The sequence below is a fragment of the Canis aureus genome, chromosome 6, assembly GCF_053574225.1.
Source record: "Canis aureus isolate CA01 chromosome 6, VMU_Caureus_v.1.0, whole genome shotgun sequence".
Lineage (NCBI taxonomy): Eukaryota > Metazoa > Chordata > Mammalia > Carnivora > Canidae > Canis > Canis aureus.
In genome coordinates this window covers 41,262,490-41,268,489 of record NC_135616.1, presented here as the reverse complement: position 1 = coordinate 41,268,489, position 6,000 = coordinate 41,262,490, and positions in this window count along the sequence as shown.

Here is a 6,000-nt window from a genome sequence, read left to right as displayed (position 1 = left end):
TGTTCCAATTGGTAAATAGCATAGCAGTTGTCACAGCAAACAGTAAAATTAATAAGCAATTAAGTTCTAAATTAAACTCATTCACTCAGGCTCATTGTCATGGGCCGTGACAAGGATCGTTGATGAACCTGGCTCTACAAGCTCGTGCATCTCAAAGCTCACCGGGCTTCTCGCTGTCGTGGAATCACAGGGCTGCCATGGACTCTAACTAGTTACTACTTTGGTTGCACGTGTGCATCATAATTCCTGTGCAAGTGCACAAGTAAATGCAGTGTGTCAATATTTACAAATTTAAGGATCTATATATAAAATATTAAAAATGAACTCATGAAAGAAAGAAGACTAAGCGTGGATCTGTTTATTACTGTTCACTTAAACATCACTCACCTCAATCTTCCGAGGGTGCAGAGAACGAGCAGTGATATTAATAATGAATCCCAGCCTAGAGCCCATCTCGTGCACACAAGTCCGAGGACCTGAACACCTTTCACACTCACAAGAATTAGTACAAAATAATACAATGCTTCATAATTCATAATAATTTGATTATTTTAACAAAAATATGAGCATCTCATTAGTGCCGGGGATACAAGAATGGATGCAAATGGTGCACAGTTTGATTGCAGATCACATGCTGCCAAAGCTCATGGTTTCATTAAATAATTGTAATTATCAATAAGAGAAACAATCCAAAGATCACTTTCACACAATGAGCTTGAAAGAACAAAATTGCCTAAATTTAAGTGTTTAAAATGTTGATAAAATCAAAAATACCAAGAAAATATCCTAGCCAAATATCAGCATTAGCTAGCATGTGCTTAAATATGATAGACCAGGGATGCCTTGGTGGCTCAGCAATTGAGTGTCTGCCTTTGGCTCAGGGCATGATCCTGGGGTTCTGGGATTGAGTCCCACATTGGGCTTTCTGCATGAAGCCTGCTTCTCCCTCTTCCTATGCTCTTCTCTCTGTGTGTCTCTCATGAATAAATAAATAAATTTAAAATAAAAATAATAAAATAAAGTAAAATAAATATGATAGACCATTTCCAGAAATGAAATATTCAACAGCCATTTTAAAAATAGTATCTATATAAGCACACACTGCATCCTATATTATGGTCCCGCTTGTTGGGAAACATATATCTACTGAAATGAGAAAATAACTTATATGAAAAGTTATAAATCAAGACAGTAAAATATTTATTTCCTAAAAAACTTCAATGTTTTGCATAAAAGCATAGTAATGACTTATTTTAAAATGATACAATCAAATATGTAAATTCAATAAATCACTTTAACTTTTTTCTTGGTAAGCTTTCTACTTATTACTGCATTAGTCTGCTCTGACTGCCGTAAGGAAATGTCACAGACTGGGCTGCTCAAGCAAGAGAAATTTACCTTCTCACAGCTCCAGAGGCTGGGCGTCCATGGCCAGGGCAATCCGGTTTCTGGGAAGAGGCCCCTCCCCCCTGCTCGTGCGCTCTCCCCCTCTCTCTCTCTCTCTCTCTTAGTCTCTCTCTCTCTCTCTCAATCTGTCTCTCAAATAACTAAAATCTCCAAAAAAATTTTTTTAAATAAATAAATACTGTGACTTTGCCAAACTACGTGTGCAAAGCTCCATGGATTGAAGATGACAAAAATTAATAAAAGTCAGTCCAACTCATGAAATATGTTCCCCAAGGACAGGGAGGCCCCACCAGCCCCTGGTCTCTGGTCCTGCACTGAGGTGCCACACTGGGGGAGACCTTCTGGGCTCTCCCCGCCCTGAACATTGGTAAGTATGGCCAACTCCATGTGGATCAGAGACGGCGCATGGCAGAGCCCAGTCCAGAGCTAAGTCACAAACAGATAAAGAGTAGCTGCTGTTTGAAGCCACGGGGTTGGGTATTGTTGGTTGTGCAGTGACAGATTACTGCAAAAGTCCTTTATTCACCAAGGGGCCTTTCTAACATGGAGCCCACTATACATAGAACTCACAGCTTCCAGAAAGGGAAAGTATAAAGCACACTCTCCTATAGCTTAGGTAAAGCGTGCCTCCAGCTCCCATAACTCCCATTTGCTCTAATTCCATCCCCCAAGGCCCCCCTCCAGACAAGCAAGGCATAAATTCTCTGGGGTCTGGGGCAGGGTGACCTGTCCAGGCCACCTGGGCCAGGCACGGGTTCCAAGACTCATGTGTCCTCGAGCTGCAGAGTTCTTTTTTTTTTTTTTTTTTTTTTTTTTGAGCTGCAGAGTTCTTATCACCTTGTTTGTTTGGGGGCGGGGTGCAGTAAAATATACATAACATAAAATTTACCATTTTAACCATTTTGTTAAGTATGCAGTTCTGTGCCATTAGGTGCACTCACAATGTTATGCAATCATCACCACCATCCATCCCTAGAAATTATTCGTTTTTCCCCAACTGAAACTGTCCCCATGAAATAATAACTCTCCATACTCCAGCCCCAGGCCCTGGGTCCCATCATTTTACCTTCTATCTCTATGTATTTGCCTATTCTAGATACCTCATATCAGTGGAACACCACCCTGTCTTACAATTCAGCTCTTTATGTGTTGAATTTCTATCTCCCTCTATAAACTGATATTAGAGACTCTTTCTTATTCATCTATGAATCACCATTACCTTCCCAGCATCTGGCATATAACAGATGTCCAGCAAACATTCAACAAATGGATGGATGGATGGATGGATGGATGGATGAGTGGATGGGTGGATGGATGGATGGATGGATGGCTAGATGAATAGATGCATTTATCACAGTCTGACTGGTAACCTTTAAACAAGTCTGCCCACTAGGTGATGAGCAACACAGACAGGGGCCATGTCTGCCTTTCATATATTTCCCTTAGAGTACTTACCACTCAGCAGCCACAATCAACAGGGCATAATCCATGCCTGTAAGGAGCTCACAAGCTAACAGAGATGCACAGAGCCATCTAGGACTTTAATAAGAACCACAACAGGAACACACATGTCTGTGAAGGCATCTGGCACAAGGCTCAGATAGAGTATGCTCAATAAACGTATTTTTCACTGAATTGAAACAGATGACTTAGTTGGGAAGCTTTGGGCCTGACTTCCCCCTTCCTAGCTATGTGGCTGTGGGCAGGTGTGTTGTCCCTCCATGCCCTGCATGTGCATCAGCGTGGCCTGTGTGGATAGGCCAAAGCAAGTGCAGAAGCCATGCTTCACCAAAGAGGTAGTGGGGAGGGGGAAGGGCAGGGCTTCTAGCCCAGAGCTGACAATTCTGGAGAGTCCTGGGGCCAGAGGCTGAGGAACAGGACACAGCTTCCTGCTATATCCACAACTCAGCTGAATGCCATCTTCCCATGAGTGCTACTTTCTGCAGAAATTAGTACCGCTAAACAGGCACCGTAAACAGATCACAATGTGGCTGTTAGCAGAGCAACACTCTCCACTGAGCCCTGGGCCCTGGCTCCTTCTATACCTGGACATGTGCCATCTACCTCCACGATGCTGCTCAGAGGCTACTTGTCCTGTGCAGGGAGACTGTGTGTGGGACTCAGAGACTGAAGAGCCGGGGGTCCCTAATGGAGCTTGCTGGAAACCTGAGGTGCCCATACCTGTCCACTGGGGTCAAAAACCAGCTCCCAGCTTGGCCCTTTGTCCTAAAGCATTGGCAGTGGATGCCTCAGGAGACAGGCTGGCATTATGATTGACATGACCCCTCTGTGCTGCCATTAGAAAACTAATGTTACTACTTGTGAATTCAGATAGGAAAGTTGAGGACTCGGGCTTTGAGTCCAACGTGACAAATTTCCCTGTGCCTCTGCACACTGGGCACAGAGTGCTGTTCTGAGAAACAGTCTCAGGTGTCCTGGAGAAAATCTGAGGCTACTAAGTTTAGCCCCACAGCTAATGAGTCTGTAACTCACAAGATTAATGTTGGACCTAATTTTACAGTCTGAGTATTGCTGGGATGACTTCCCTTCCTTTCCGTCCTCACTCTCCAAGCCCCCCCCCTCCCCCGCTCCCCTGTGCCCTGAGGGGCCTCTGTCCTGGCCCAGCTCTGCCGCCTTGCTCTCCCCCTCGCCTTTCTGTGCTCCACCAGAACTTGAGCTGGTAAAGCCGTGAGTGACTTCATGTTTCCTTATTCTCAGTTCGCCTTAAGGATGTCCAACGCTTTTGCGTGCACAGCATGCACTCATGATGCCCACACATGTGCACACTTGGGAGGGAGGTCCTTGCAGCTTCATCTGAATGAGCACCACGTGCCATGACAACCGCAACCGTCGGGTGTTCTGGGAGAGCTATTTGTAAACTGTGGTTACTTTTTAATAACGTGGGGCCTGAACTCACCACCCTGAGATCAAGGCCTGAGCTGAGATCAAGAGTTGAACGTTTACCCAACTTAGCCACCCAGGCGCCTCTAAATCATGGTTCTTAATAATCCATGCCAACCTCTTTCAGGCACCAGATCCAGACAAGCACTGGCCGTGCATTCTTCCCCTTAATCCTCACACTCTGCCATGTGTGCATCAGGATCTCGGTTTTACCGACATGAAAACAGAGACTCTGAGAGGTCAGGCACTTGCCTAAGGTCACACAGGAAACTGTAGGGTCGGCTGGGATTCACTCCCAAATCTGTCCAACTTGGAAGCCTGACTTGTAAGACATGGAGGCCTAGGGATGCTGGCATCCTGGATGAGAGCAAAGAAACTCAGCAGCTAAGCCTGTGACAGCACAAATAGGTTGGGTTGGGTTTTTTAAAGATTTATTTATTTATCTGAGAGAAAGGAGAGCATGAAGGGGGGGAGGTGGGGGAGGGGCAGAGGCAGAGGGAGAAGCAGACTCCCCCCTGAGCAGGTAGCCTGATGTGGGACTCAGTCCCAGGACCCGGAGATCATGACCTGAGCCGAAGGCAGACGCTCCACCGATTGAGGCACCCACGTGCCCCACAAACAGTTTGTTTTATAGTTCAGTATCTGGGACCTGAAAACAGAAGCTCTGCAGTTGGAAACATGCTAACCTATGTGTCCTGGTGTGCAGGGCAGAGAGCAGATGCCAAGGTGGATAGGCCTGATTAGTCTGTGGTCTCTTCTGATCTGAATTGCGCCTCCAAGAAACTCAACTCTGCAGTGAGACCAAGCCCCTCCTGTATGCCATCTGTGAGCCCTAGTGGCACAGAGAAGTTAGGTAACTTTGCCAGGGACTCACAGCCAGTAGACAGAGGGACCAGGATTCAAACCAAAGCAATCTGACCACACAACTTGGTTCTGAAATCCAACATCTCATGAGGACCCAGACTAACTGCCCAGAACGGTGCAGATTATACACGACGTGGGGCACAGGGGTGACTTTCTGGGGGAGTTGACTCTTCAACCCCAGCTAGAAGCACAGATGAGATTTAGGGAAGTAAAGGAGTGCAGGGGGCCAACATGCGTATTCTTTCTCAGATCATGGGACAGATCTGTTTGGCTGAGTTGACAGTGAGATGGGAAGCATAACTAGAAAAGCAGGTTTGGTGGCATTGAATGCCAACCCAGATGAAATAGAAACAGCTTTAGGTGAAGTCAGGGTCCACCTTTCCTGACTGCCCCCCACCCCCATGTCATGTCTCTACACGTGTGACTATACGGAAGGAGCAGTTTCTGGAGCAAGGCCTTATAAGTCTTCCGTGGAAACCCACCGCGTAAATGGAGCCCTGGAAGCCCCAGCAGGCGGCAGACATGGCTGCCACTTGTCCTGGCGGGACCAGTCCCCTGGGGCGGGGTGCAGTAAGGACACAGCCCCACGCTCACGGTTAAGATGCAGAGCTGTCAAGGGCGAGGGCAGGGAGCTACGGAGGCCAAACAGCTCAGAGGAACCAATGGTCCAGGCGCCTTCCATAAGGCTGGATGGTGGAATGTGGCTTGCCGTGATTTCCCCATTTATTCAACAAACATTTATTCGTGGTCTGCCGTCTGCCAGATACTGTGCTGCCACTTTAAACAAACACGCTGATGTACTGGTTATCCTCAAACCCCTACACCAGA